This window comes from Vicugna pacos, chromosome 31 (assembly GCF_048564905.1).
Source record: "Vicugna pacos chromosome 31, VicPac4, whole genome shotgun sequence".
Taxonomy (NCBI): Eukaryota; Metazoa; Chordata; class Mammalia; order Artiodactyla; family Camelidae; genus Vicugna; species Vicugna pacos.
The window spans coordinates 7596365-7610489 of record NC_133017.1 but is presented as its reverse complement, the minus strand read 5'-3'; positions in this window follow the sequence as shown (position 1 = coordinate 7610489).

Sequence of the window (14125 nt, the reverse complement as noted above, 5' to 3'; positions counted from 1 at the left end):
GAGCATGTGGAGAGACGTTCGTTCATCCAGCACCAAGGGAACGGGTTGCAGGAGAAACCCTTACTCTGGTTTCTCAGTCTGTTTCCTAGTGCCGGTTTGAAGTGCCTGCCGTTTTCACTGTAAAACCGAGTTGGAGCTTGTACCTCCCCATATATATGTATGGAGTGGAGTTTGCAACTGAAAAGAAACTTTGTGTTCCCTTCAAGCTAGGTGAAGGACGGCTTTCACACACACTTATCTCTCAGAACTGAGCATGTGGAGAGACGTTCGTTCATCCAGCACAAAGGGAACGGGTTGCAGGAGAAACCCTTACTCTGGTTTCTCAGTCTGTTTCCTAGTGCCGGTTTGAAGTGCCTGCCGTTTTCACTGTAAAACCGAGTTGGAACTTGTACCTACCCATATATATGTATGGAGTGGATTTTGCAACTGAAAAGAAACTTTGTGTTCCCTTCAAGATAGGTGAAGGACGGCTTTCGCACACACTTATCTCTCAGAACTTAGCATGTGAAGAGACGATCGTTCATCCAGCACAAAGGGAACGGGTTGCAGGAGAAACCCTTACTCTGGTTTCTCAGTCTGTTTCCTAGTGCCGGTTTGAAGTGCCTGCCGTTTTCACTGTAAAACCGAGTTGGAGCTTGTTCCACCCCATATGTATGTATGGAATGGAGTTTGCAACTGAAAAGAAACTTTGTGTTCCCTTCAAGCTAGGTGAAGGACGGCTTTCACACACACTTATCTCTCAGAACTGAGCATGTGGAGAGAACTTCGTTCATCCAGCACAAAGGGAACGGGTTGCAGGAGTAACCCTTACTCTGGTTTCTCAGTCTGTTTCCTAGTGCCGGTTTGAAGTGCCTGCCGTTTTCACTGTAAAACCGAGTTGGAGCTTGTTCCACCCATATATATGTATGGAGTGGAGTTTGCAACTGAAAAGAAACTTTGTGTTCCCTTCAAGCTAGCTGAAGGACGGCTTTCACACACACATATCTCTCAGAACTGAGCATGTGGAGAGACGTTCGTTCATCCAGCACAAAGGGAACGGGTTGCAGGAGAAACCCTGACTCTGTATTCTCAGTCTGTTTCCTAATGCCGGTTTGAAGTGCCTGCCGTTTTCACTGTAAAACCGAGTTGGAGCTTGTACCTCCCCATATATATGTATGGAGTGGAGTTGGCAACTGAAAAGAAACTTTGTGTTCCCTTCAAGCTAGGTGAAGGACGGCTTTCACACACACTTATCTCTCAGAACTGAGCATGTGGAGAGACGTTCATTCATCCAGCACCAAGGGAACGGGTTGCAGGAGAAACCCTTACTCTGGTTTCTCAGTCTGTTTCCTAGTGCCGGTTTGAAGTGCCTGCCGTTTTCACTGTAAAACCGAGTTGGAGCTTGTACCTCCCCATATATATGTATGGAGTGGTGTTTGCAACTGAAAAGAAACTTTGTGTTCCCTTCAAGCTAGGTGAAGGACGGCTTTCACACACACTTATCTCTCAGAACTGAGCATGTGGAGAGAACTTCGTTCATCCAGCACCAAGGGAACGGGTTGCAGGAGAAACCCTTACTCTGGTTTCTCAGTCTGTTTCCTAGTGCCGGTTTGAAGTGCCTGCCGTTTTCACTGTAAAACCGAGTTGGAGCTTGTACCTCCCCATATATATGTATGGAGTGGAGTTTGCAACTGAAAAGAAACTTTGTGTTCCCTTCAAGCTAGGTGAAGGACGGCTTTCACACACACTTATCTGTCAGAACTGAGCATGTGGAGAGACGTTCGTTCATCCAGCACCAAGGGAACGGGTTGCAGGAGAAACCCTTACTCTGGTTTCTCAGTCTGTTTCCTAGTGCCGGTTTGAAGTGCCTGCCGTTTTCACTGTAAAACCGAGTTGGAACTTGTACCTCGCCATATATATGTATGGAGTGGATTTTGCAACTGAAAAGAAACTTTGTGTTCCCTTCAAGATAGGTGAAGGACGGCTTTCGCACACACTTATCTCTCAGAACTTAGCATGTGGAGAGACGTTCGTTCATCCAGCACAAAGGGAACGGGTTGCAGGAGAAACCCTGACTCTGGTTTCTCAGTCTGTTTCCTAGTGCCGGTTTGAAGTGCCTGCCGTTTTCACTGTAAAACCGAGTTGGAGCTTGTTCCACCCCATATGTATGTATGGAATGGAGTTTGCAACTGAAAAGAAACTTTGTGTTCCCTTCAAGCTAGGTGAAGGACGGCTTTCACACACACTTATCTCTCAGAACTGAGCATGTGGAGAGACGTTCGTTCATCCAGCACAAAGGGAAAGGGTTGCAGGAGAAACCCTTACTCTGGTTTCTCAGTCTGTTTCCTAGTGCCGGTTTGAAGTGCCTGCCGTTTTCACTGTAAAACCGAGTTGGAGCTTGTTCCACCCATATATATGTATGGAGTGGAGTTTGCAACTGAAAAGAAACTTTGTGTTCCCTTCAAGCTAGGTGAAGGACGGCTTTCACACACACTTATCTCTCAGAACTGAGCATGTGGAGAGAACTTCGTTCATCCAGCACAAAGGAACGGGTTGCAGGAGAAACCCTTACTCTGGTTTCTCAGTCTGTTTCCTAGTGCCGGTTTGAAGTGCCTGCCGTTTTCACTGTAAAACCGAGTTGGAGCTTGTTCCACCCCATATATATGTATGGAGTGGAGTTTGCAACTGAAAAGAAACTTTGTGTTCCCTTCAAGCTGGGTGAAGGACGGCTTTCACACACACTTATCTCTCAGAACTGAGCATGTGGAGAGACGTTCGTTCATCCAGCACCAAGGGAACGGGTTGCAGGAGAAACCCTTACTCTGGTTTCTCAGTCTGTTTCCTAGTGCCGGTTTGAAGTGCCTGCCGTTTTCACTGTAAAACCGAGTTGGAGCTTGTACCTCCCCATATATATGTATGGAGTGGAGTTTGCAACTGAAAAGAAACTTTGTGTTCCCTTCAAGCTAGGTGAAGGACGGCTTTCACACACACTTATCTCTCAGAACTGAGCATGTGGAGAGACGTTCGTTCATCCAGCACAAAGGGAACGGGTTGCAGGAGAAACCCTTACTCTGGTTTCTCAGTCTGTTTCCTAGTGCCGGTTTGAAGTGCCTGCCGTTTTCACTGTAAAACCGAGTTGGAACTTGTACCTACCCATATATATGTATGGAGTGGATTTTGCAACTGAAAAGAAACTTTGTGTTCCCTTCAAGATAGGTGAAGGACGGCTTTCGCACACACTTATCTCTCAGAACTTAGCATGTGAAGAGACGATCGTTCATCCAGCACAAAGGGAACGGGTTGCAGGAGAAACCCTTACTCTGGTTTCTCAGTCTGTTTCCTAGTGCCGGTTTGAAGTGCCTGCCGTTTTCACTGTAAAACCGAGTTGGAGCTTGTTCCACCCCATATGTATGTATGGAATGGAGTTTGCAACTGAAAAGAAACTTTGTGTTCCCTTCAAGCTAGGTGAAGGACGGCTTTCACACACACTTATCTCTCAGAACTGAGCATGTGGAGAGAACTTCGTTCATCCAGCACAAAGGGAACGGGTTGCAGGAGTAACCCTTACTCTGGTTTCTCAGTCTGTTTCCTAGTGCCGGTTTGAAGTGCCTGCCGTTTTCACTGTAAAACCGAGTTGGAGCTTGTTCCACCCATATATATGTATGGAGTGGAGTTTGCAACTGAAAAGAAACTTTGTGTTCCCTTCAAGCTAGGTGAAGGACGGCTTTCACACACACTTATCTCTCAGAACTGAGCATGTGGAGGGAACTTCGTTCATCCAGCACAAAGGGAACGGGTTGCAGGAGAAACCCTTACTCTGGTTTCTCAGTCTGTTTCCTAGTGCCGGTTTGAAGTGCCTGCCGTTTTCACTGTAAAACCGAGTTGGAGCTTGTTCCACCCCATATATATGTATGGAGTGGAGTTTGCAACTGAAAAGAAACTTTGTGTTCCCTTCAAGCTAGGTGAAGGACGGCTTTCACACACACTTATCTCTCAGAAGTGAGCATGTGGAGAGACGTTCGTTCATCCAGCACAAAGGGAACGGGTTGCAGGAGAAACCCTGACTCTGGTTTCTCAGTCTGTTTCCTAGTGCCGGTTTGAAGTGCCTGCCTTTTTCACTGTAAAACCGAGTTGGAGCTGTTCCACCCCATATATATGTATGGAGTGGAGTTTGCAACTGAAAAGAAACTTTGTGTTCCCTTCAAGCTAGGTGAAGGACGGCTTTCACACACACTTATCTCTCAGAACTGAGCATGTGGAGAGACGTTCGTTCATCCAGCACAAAGGGAACGGGTTGCAGGAGAAACCCTTTCTCTTGTTTCTCAGTCTGTTTCTTAGTGCCGGTTTGAAGTGCCTGCCGTTTTCACTGTAAAACCGAGTTGGAGCTTGCTCCACCACATATATATGTATGGAGGGGAGTTTGCAACTGAAAAGAAACTTTGTGTTCCCTTCAAGCTAGGTGAAGGACGGCTTTCACACACACATATCTCTCAGAACTGAGCATTTGGAGAGACGTTCGTTCATCCAGCACAAAGGGAAAGGGTTGCAGGAGAAACCCTTACTCTGGTTTCTCAGTCTGTTTCCTAGTGCCGGTTTGAAGTGCCTGCCGTTTTCACTGTAAAACCGAGTTGGAGCTTGTACCTCCCCATATATATGTATGGAGTGGAGTTGGCAACTGAAAAGAAACTTTGTGTTCCCTTCAAGCTAGGTGAAGGACGGCTTTCACACACACTTATCTCTCAGAACTGAGCATGTGGAGAGACGTTCGTTCATCCAGCACCAAGGGAACGGGTTGCAGGAGAAACCCTGACTCTGGTTTCTCAGTCTGTTTCCTAGTGTCGGTTTGAAGTGCCTGCCGTTTTCACTGTAAAAACGAGTTGGAGCTTGTACCTCCCCATATATATGTATGGAGTGGAGTTTGCAACTGAAAAGAAAGTTTCTGTTCCCTTCAAGCTAGGTGAAGGACGGCTTTCACACACACTTATCTCTCAGAACTGAGCATGTGGAGAGACGTTCGTTCATCTAGCACCAAGGGAACGGGTTGCAGGAGAAACCCTTACTCTGGTTTCTCAGTCTGTTTCCTAGTGCCGGTTTGAAGTGCCTGCCGTTTTCACTGTAAAACCGAGTTGGAGCTTGTACCTCCCCATATATATGTATGGAGTGGAGTTTGCAACTGAAAAGAAAATTTGTGTTCCCTTCAAGCTAGGTGAAGGACGGCTTTCACACACACTTATCTCTCAGAACTGAGCATGTGGAGAGACGTTCGTTCATCCAGCACAAAGGGAACGGGTTGCAGGAGAAACCCTTACTCTGGTTTCTCAGTCTGTTTCCTAGTGCCGGTTTGAAGTGCCTGCCGTTTTCACTGTAAAACCGAGTTGGAACTTGTACCTCCCCATATATATGTATGGAGTGGATTTTGCAACTGAAAAGAAACTTTGTGTTCCCTTCAAGCTAGGTGAAGGACGGCTTTCGCACACATTATCTCTCAGAACTTAGCATGTGGAGAGACGATCGTTCATCCAGCACAAAGGGAACGGGTTGCAGGAGAAACCCTTACTCTGGTTTCTCAGTCTGTTTCCTAGTGCCGGTTTGAAGTGCCTGCCGTTTTCACTGTAAAACCGAGTTGGAGCTTGTTCCACCCCATATGTATGTATGGAATGGAGTTTGCAACTGAAAAGAAACTTTGTGTTCCCTTCAAGCTAGGTGAAGGACGGCTTTCACACACACTTATCTCTCAGAACTGAGCATGTGGAGAGACGTTCGTTCATCCAGCACAAAGGGAAAGGGTTGCAGGAGAAACCCTTACTCTGGTTTCTCAGTCTGTTTCCTAGTGCCGGTTTGAAGTGCCTGCCGTTTTCACTGTAAAACCGAGTTGGAGCTTGTTCCACCCATATATATGTATGGAGTGGAGTTTGCAACTGAAAAGAAACTTTGTGTTCCCTTCAAGCTAGGTGAAGGACGGCTTTCACACACACATATCTCTCAGAACTGAGCATGTGGAGAGACGTTCGTTCATCCAGCACAAAGGGAACGGGTTGCAGGAGAAACCCTGACTCTGGTTTCTCAGTCTGTTTCCTAGTGCCGGTTTGAAGTGCCTGCCGTTTTCACTGTAAAACCGAGTTGGAACTTGTACCTCCCCATATATATGTATGGAGTGGAGTTGGCAACTGAAAAGAAACTTTGTGTTCCCTTCAAGCTAGGTGAAGGTCGGCTTTCACACACACTTATCTCTCAGAACTTAGCATGTGGAGAGACGTTCGTTCATCCAGCACAAAGGGAACGGGTTGCAGGAGAAACCCTTACTCTGGTTTCTCAGTCTGTTTCCTAGTGCCGGTTTGAAGTGCCTGCCGTTTTCACTGTAAAATCGATTTGGAGCTTGTACCTCCCCATATATATGTATGGAGTGGATTTTGCAACTGAAAAGAAACTTTGTGTTCCCTTCAAGCTAGGTGAAGGACGGCTTTCACACACACTTATCTCTCAGAACTTAGCATGTGGAGAGACGATCGTTCATCCAGCACAAAGGGAACGGGTTGCAGGAGAAACCCTTACTCTGGTTTCTCAGTCTGTTTCCTAGTGCCGGTTTGAAGTGCCTGCCGTTTTCACTGTAAAACCGAGTTGGAGTTTGTACCTCCCCATATATATGTATGGAGTGGAGTTTGCAACTGAAAAGAAACTTTGTGTTCCCTTCAAGCTAGCTGAAGGACGGCTTTCACACACACATATCTCTCAGAACTGAGCATGTGGAGAGACGTTCGTTCATCCAGCACAAAGGGAACGGGTTGCAGGAGAAACCCTGACTCTGGTTTCTCAGTCTGTTTCCTAGTGCCGGTTTGAAGTGCCTGCCGTTTTCACTGTAAAACCGAGTTGGAGCTTGTACCTCCCCATATATATGTATGGAGTGGAGTTGGCAACTGAAAAGAAACTTTGGGTTCCCTTCAAGCTAGGTGAAGGACGGCTTTCACACACATTTATCTCTCAGAACTGAGCATGTGGAGAGACGTTCGTTCATCCAGCACAAAGGGAACGGGTTGCAGGAGAAACCCTTACTCTGGTTTCTCAGTCTGTTTCCTAGTGCCGGTTTGAAGTGCCTGCCGTTTTCACTGTAAAACCGAGTTGGAGCTTGTACCTCCCCATATATATGTATGGAGTGGTGTTTGCAACTGAAAAGAAACTTTGTGTTCCCTTCAAGCTGGGTGAAGGACGGCTTTCACACACACTTATCTCTCAGAACTGAACATGTGGAGAGACGTTCGTTCATCCAGCACCAAGGGAACGGGTTGCAGGAGAAACCCTTACTCTGGTTTCTCAGTCTGTTTCCTAGTGCCGGTTTGAAGTGCCTGCCGTTTTCACTGTAAAACCGAGTTGGAGCTTGTACCTCCCCATATATATGTATGGAGTGGAGTTTGCAACTGAAAAGAAACTTTGTGTTCCCTTCAAGCTAGGTGAAGGACGGCTTTCACACACACTTATCTCTCAGAACTGAGCATGTGGAGAGACGTTCGTTCATCCAGCACCAAGGGAACGGGTTGCAGGAGAAACCCTTACTCTGGTTTCTCAGTCTGTTTCCTAGTGCCGGTTTGAAGTGCCTGCCGTTTTCACTGTAAAACCGAGTTGGAACTTGTACCTCCCCATATATATGTATGGAGTGGATTTTGCAACTGAAAAGAAACTTTGTGTTCCCTTCAAGATAGGTGAAGGACGGCTTTCGCACACACTTATCTCTCAGAACTTAGCATGTGGAGAGACGATCGTTCATCCAGCACAAAGGGAACGGGTTGCAGGAGAAACCCTGACTCTGGTTTCTCAGTCTGTTTCCTAGTGCCGGTTTGAAGTGCCTGCCGTTTTCACTGTAAAACCGAGTTGGAGCTTGTTCCACCCCATATGTATGTATGGAATGGAGTTTGCAACTGAAAAGAAACTTTGTGTTCCCTTCAAGCTAGGTGAAGGACGGCTTTCACACACACTTATCTCTCAGAACTGAGCATGTGGAGAGACGTTCGTTCATCCAGCACAAAGGGAAAGGGTTGCAGGAGAAACCCTTACTCTGGTTTCTCAGTCTGTTTCCTAGTGCCGGTTTGAAGTGCCTGCCGTTTTCACTGTAAAACCGAGTTGGAGCTTGTTCCACCCATATATATGTATGGAGTGGAGTTTGCAACTGAAAAGAAACTTTGTGTTCCCTTCAAGCTAGGTGAAGGACGGCTTTCACACACACTTATCTCTCAGAACTGAGCATGTGGAGAGAACTTCTTTCATCCAGCACAAAGGAACGGGTTGCAGGAGAAACCCTTACTCTGGTTTCTCAGTCTGTTTCCTAGTGCCGGTTTGAAGTGCCTGCCGTTTTCACTGTAAAACCGAGTTGGAGCTTGTTCCACCCCATATATATGTATGGAGTGGAGTTTGCAACTGAAAAGAAACTTTGTGTTCCCTTCAAGCTAGGTGAAGGACGGCTTTCACACACACTTATCTCTCAGAACTGAGCATGTGGAGAGACGTTCGTTCATCCAGCACCAAGGGAACGGGTTGCAGGAGAAACCCTGACTCTGATTTCTCAGTCTGTTTCCTAGTGCCGGTTTGAAGTGCCTGCCTTTTTCACTGTAAAACCAAGTTGGAGCTGTTCCACCCCATATATATGTATGGAGTGGAGTTTGCAACTTAAAAGAAACTTTGTGTTCCCTTCAAGCTAGGTGAAGGACGGCTTTCACACACACTTATCTCTCAGAACTGAGCATGTGGAGAGACGTTCGTTCATCCAGCACAATGGGAACGGGTTGCAGGAGAAACCCTTACTCTGGTTTCTCAGTCTGTTTCCTAGTGCCGGTTTGAAGTGCCTGCCGTTTTCACTGTAAAACCGAGTTGGAGCTTGTACCTCCACATATATATGTATGGAGTGGTGTTTGCAACTGAAAAGAAACTTTGTGTTCCCTTCAAGCTAGGTGAAGGACGGCTTTCACACACACTTATCTCTCAGAACTGAGCATGTGGAGAGACGTTCGTTCATCCAGCACCAAGGGAACGGGTTGCAGGAGAAACCCTTACTCTGGTTTCTCAGTCTGTTTCCTAGTGCCGGTTTGAAGTGCCTGCCGTTTTCACTGTAAAACCGAGTTGGAGCTTGTAACTCCCCATATATATGTATGGAGTGGAGTTTGCAACGGAAAAGAAACTTTGTGTTCCCTTCAAGCTGGGTGAAGGACGGCTTTCACACACACTTATCTCTCAGAACTGAGCATGTGGAGAGACGTTCGTTCATCCAGCACAAAGGGAACGGGTTGCAGGAGAAACCCTTACTCTGTTTTCTCAGTCTGTTTCCTAGTGCCGGTTTGAAGTGCCTGCCGTTTTCACTGTAAAACCGAGTTGGAACTTGTACCTCCCCATATATATGTATGGAGTGGATTTTGCAACTGAAAAGAAACTTTGTGTTCCCTTCAAGCTAGGTGAAGGACGGCTTTCGCACACACTTGTCTCTCAGAACTTAGCATGTGGATGGACGATCGTTCATCCAGCACAAAGGGAACGGGTTGCAGGAGAAACCCTTACTCTGGTTTCTCAGTCTGTTTCCTAGTGCCGGTTTGAAGTGCCTGCCGTTTTCACTGTAAAATCGATTTGGAGCTTGTTCCACCCCATATGTATGTATGGAATGGAGTTTGCAACTGAAAAGAAACTTTGTGTTCCCTTCAAGCTAGGTGAAGGACGGCTTTCACACACACTTATCTCTCAGAACTGAGCATGTGGAGAGACGTTCGTTCATCCAGCACAAAGGGAAAGGGTTGCAGGAGAAACCCTTACTCTGGTTTCTCAGTCTGTTTCCTAGTGCCGGTTTGAAGTGCCTGCCGTTTTCACTGTAAAACCGAGTTGGAGCTTGTTCCACCCATATATATGTATGGAGTGGAGTTTGCAACTGAAAAGAAACTTTGTGTTCCCTTCAAGCTAGCTGAAGGACGGCTTTCACACACACATATCTCTCAGAACTGAGCATGTGGAGAGACGTTCGTTCATCCAGCACAAAGGGAACGGGTTGCAGGAGAAACCCTTACTCTGGTTTCTCAGTCTGTTTCCTAGTGCCGGTTTGAAGTGCCTGCCGTTTTCACTGTAAAACCGAGTTGGAGCTTGTACCTCCCCATATATATGTATGGAGTGGAGTTGGCAACTGAAAAGAAACTTTGTGTTCCCTTCAAGCTAGGTGAAGGACGGCTTTCACACACACTTATCTCTCAGAACTGAGCATGTGGAGAGACGTTCGTTCATCCAGCACAATGGGAACGGGTTGCAGGAGAAACCCTTACTCTGGTTTCTCAGTCTGTTTCCTAGTGCCGGTTTGAAGTGCCTGCCTTTTTCACTGTAAAACCGAGGTGGAGCTTGTACCTCCCCATATATATGTATGGAGTGGAGTTTGCAACTGAAAAGAAACTTTGTGTTCCCTTCAAGCTAGCTGAAGGACGGCTTTCACACACACATATCTCTCAGAACTGAGCATGTGGAGAGACGTTCGTTCATCCAGCACAAAGGGAACGGGTTGCAGGAGAAACCCTGACTCTGTATTCTCAGTCTGTTTCCTAATGCCGGTTTGAAGTGCCTGCCGTTTTCACTGTAAAACCGAGTTGGAGCTTGTACCTCCCCATATATATGTATGGAGTGGAGTTGGCAACTGAAAAGAAACTTTGTGTTCCCTTCAAGCTAGGTGAAGGACGGCTTTCACACACACTTATCTCTCAGAACTGAGCATGTGGAGAGACGTTCATTCATCCAGCACCAAGGGAACGCTTTGCAGGAGAAACCCTTACTCTGGTTTCTCAGTCTGTTTCCTAGTGCCGGTTTGAAGTGCCTGCCGTTTTCACTGTAAAACCGTGTTGGAGCTTGTACCTCCCCATATATATGTATGGAGTGGTGTTTGCAACTGAAAAGAAACTTTGTGTTCCCTTCAAGCTAGGTGAAGGACGGCTTTCACACACACTTATCTCTCAGAACTGAGCATGTGGAGAGACGTTCGTTCATCCAGCACCAAGGGAACGGGTTGCAGGAGAAACCCTTACTCTGGTTTCTCAGTCTGTTTCCTAGTGCCGGTTTGAAGTGCCTGCCGTTTTCACTGTAAAACCGAGTTGGAGCTTGTACCTCCCCATATATATGTATGGAGTGGAGTTTGCAACTGAAAATAAACTTTGTGTTCCCTTCAAGCTAGGTGAAGGACGGCTTTCACACACACTTATCTCTCAGAACTGAGCATTTGGAGAGACGTTCGTTCATCCAGCACAAAGGGAACGGATTGCAGGAGAAACCCTGACTCTGGTTTCTCAGTCTGTTTCCTAGTGCCGGTTTGAAGTGCCTGCCGTTTTCACTGTAAAACCGAGTTGGAGCTTGTACCTCCCCATATATATGTATGGAGTGGAGTTTGCAACTGAAAAGAAACTTTGTGTTCCCTTCAAGCTAGGTGAAGGACGGCTTTCACACACACTTATCTCTCAGAACTGAGCATGTGGAGAGACGTTCGTTCATCCAGCACAAAGGGAACGGGTTGCAGGAGAAACCCTTACTCTGGTTTCTCAGTCTGTTTCCTAGTGCCGGTTTGAAGTGCCTGCCGTTATCACTGTAAAACCGAGTTGGAGCTTGTACCTCCCCCTATATATGTATGGAGTGGAGTTTGCAACTGAAAAGAAACTTTGTGTTCCCTTCAAGCTAGGTGAAGGACGGCTTTCACACACACTTATCTCTCAGAACTGAGCATGTGGAGAGACGTTCGTTCATCCAGCACAAAGGGAACGGGTTGCAGGAGAAATCCTTACTCTGGTTTCTCAGTGTATTTCCTAGTGCCGGTTTTAAATGCCTGCCGTTTTCACTATAAAACCGATTTGGAACTTGTACCTCCCCATATATATGTATGGAGTGTAGTTTGCAATTGAAAAGAAACTTTGTGTTCCCTTCAAGCTAGGTGAAGGACGGCTTTCACACACACTTATCTCTCAGAACTGAGCATTTGGAGAGACCTTCGTTCATCCAGCACAAAGGGAACGGGTTGCAGGAGAAACCCTTACTCTGGTTTCTCAGTCTGTTTCCTAGTGCCGGTTTGAAGTGCCTGCCGTTTTCACTGTAAAACCGAGTTGGAGCTTGTACCTCCCCATATATATGTATGGAGTGGAGTTTGCAACTGAAAAGAAACTTTGTGTTCCCTTCAAGCTAGGTGAAGGACGGCTTTCACACACACTTATCTCTCAGAACTGAGCATGTGGAGAGACGTTCGTTCATCCAGCACAAAGGGAACGGGTTGCAGGAGAAACCCTGACTCTGGTTTCTCAGTCTGTTTCCTTGTGCCGGTTTGAAGTGCCTGCCGTTTTCACTGTAAAACCGAGTTGGAGCTTGTACCTCCCCATATATATGTATGGAGTGGAGTTTGCAACTGAAAAGAAAGTTTGTGTTCCCTTCAAGCTAGGTGAAGGACGGCTTTCACACACACTTATCTCTCAGAACTGAGCATGTGGAGAGACGTTCGTTCATCCAGCACAAAGGGAACGGGTTGCAGGGGAAACCCTGACTCTGGTTTCTCAGTCTGTTTCCTAGTGCCGGTTTGAAGTGCCTGCCGTTTTCACTGTAAAACCGAGTTGGAGTTTGTACCTCCCCATATATATGTATGGAGTGGAGTTTGTAACTGAAAAGAAACTTTATGTTCCCTTCAAGCTAGGTGAAGGACGGCTTTCACACACACTTATCTCTCAGAACTGAGCATGTGGAGAGACGTTCGTTCATCCAGCACAAAGGGAACGGGTTGCAGGAGAAACCCTTACTCTGGTTTCTCAGTCTGTTTCCTAGTGCCGGTTTGAAGTGCCTGCCGTTTTCACTGTAAAACCGAGTTGGAGCTTGTACCTCCCCATATATATGTATGGAGTGGAGTTTGCAACTGAAAAGAAACTTTGTGTTCCCTTCAAGCTAGGTGAAAGGCGGCATTCACACACAATTATCTCTCAGAACTGAGCATGTGGAGAGACGTTCGTTCATCCAGCACAAAGGGAACGGGTTGCAGGAGAAACCCTTACTCTGGTTTCTCAGTCTGTTTCCTAGTGCCGGTTTGAAGTTCCTGCCGTTTTCACTGTAAAACCGAGTTGGAGCTTATACCTCCCCATATATATGTATGGAGTGGAGTTTGCAACTGAAAAGAAACTTTGTGTTCCCTTCAAGCTAGGTGAAGGACGGCTTTCACACACACTTATCTCTCAGAACTGAGCATGTGGAGAGACGTTCGTTCATCCAGCACAAAGGGAACGGGTTGCAGGAGAAACCCTTACTCTGGTTTCTCAGTCTGTTTCCTAGTGCCGGTTTGAAGTGCCTGCCGTTTTCACTGTACAACCGTGTTGGAGCTTGTACCTCCCCATATATATGTATGGAGTGGAGTTAGCAACTGAAGAGAAAGTTTTTGTTCCCTTCAAGCTAGGTGAAGGACGGCTTTCACACACACTTATCTGTCAGAACTGAGCATGTGGAGAGACGTTCGTTCATCCAGCACAAAGGGAACGGGTTGCAGGAGAAACCCTTACTCTGGTTTCTCAGTCTGTTTCTTAGTGCCGGTTTGAAGTGCCTGCCGTTTTCACTGTAAAACCGAGTTGGAACTTGTTCCACCACATAGATATGTATGGAGTGGAGTTTGCAACTGAAAAGAAACTTTGTGTTCCCTTCAAGCTAGGTGAAGGATGGCTTTCACACACACTTATCTCTCAGAACTGAGCATGTGGAGAGACGTTCGTTCATCCAGCACAAAGGGAACGGGTTGCAGGAGAAACCCTTACTCTGGTTTCTCAGTCTGTTTCCTAGTGCCGGTTTGAAGTGCCTGCCGTTTTCACTGTAAAACCGAGTTGGAGCTTGTACCTCCCCATATATATGTATGGAGTGCACTTTGCAACTGAAAAGAAACTTGGTGTTCCCTTCAAGCTAGGTGAAGGACGGCTTTCACACACACTTATCTCTCAGAACTGAGCATGTGGAGAGACGTTCGTTCATCCAGCACAAAGGGAACGGGTTGCAGGAGAAACCCTTACTCTGGTTTCTCAGACTGTTTCCTAGTGCCGGTTTGAAGTGCCTGCCGTTTTCACTGTAAAACCGAGTTGGAGCTTGTTCCACCCCATATATATGTATGGAGTGGAGTTTGCAACTGAAAAGAAAGTTT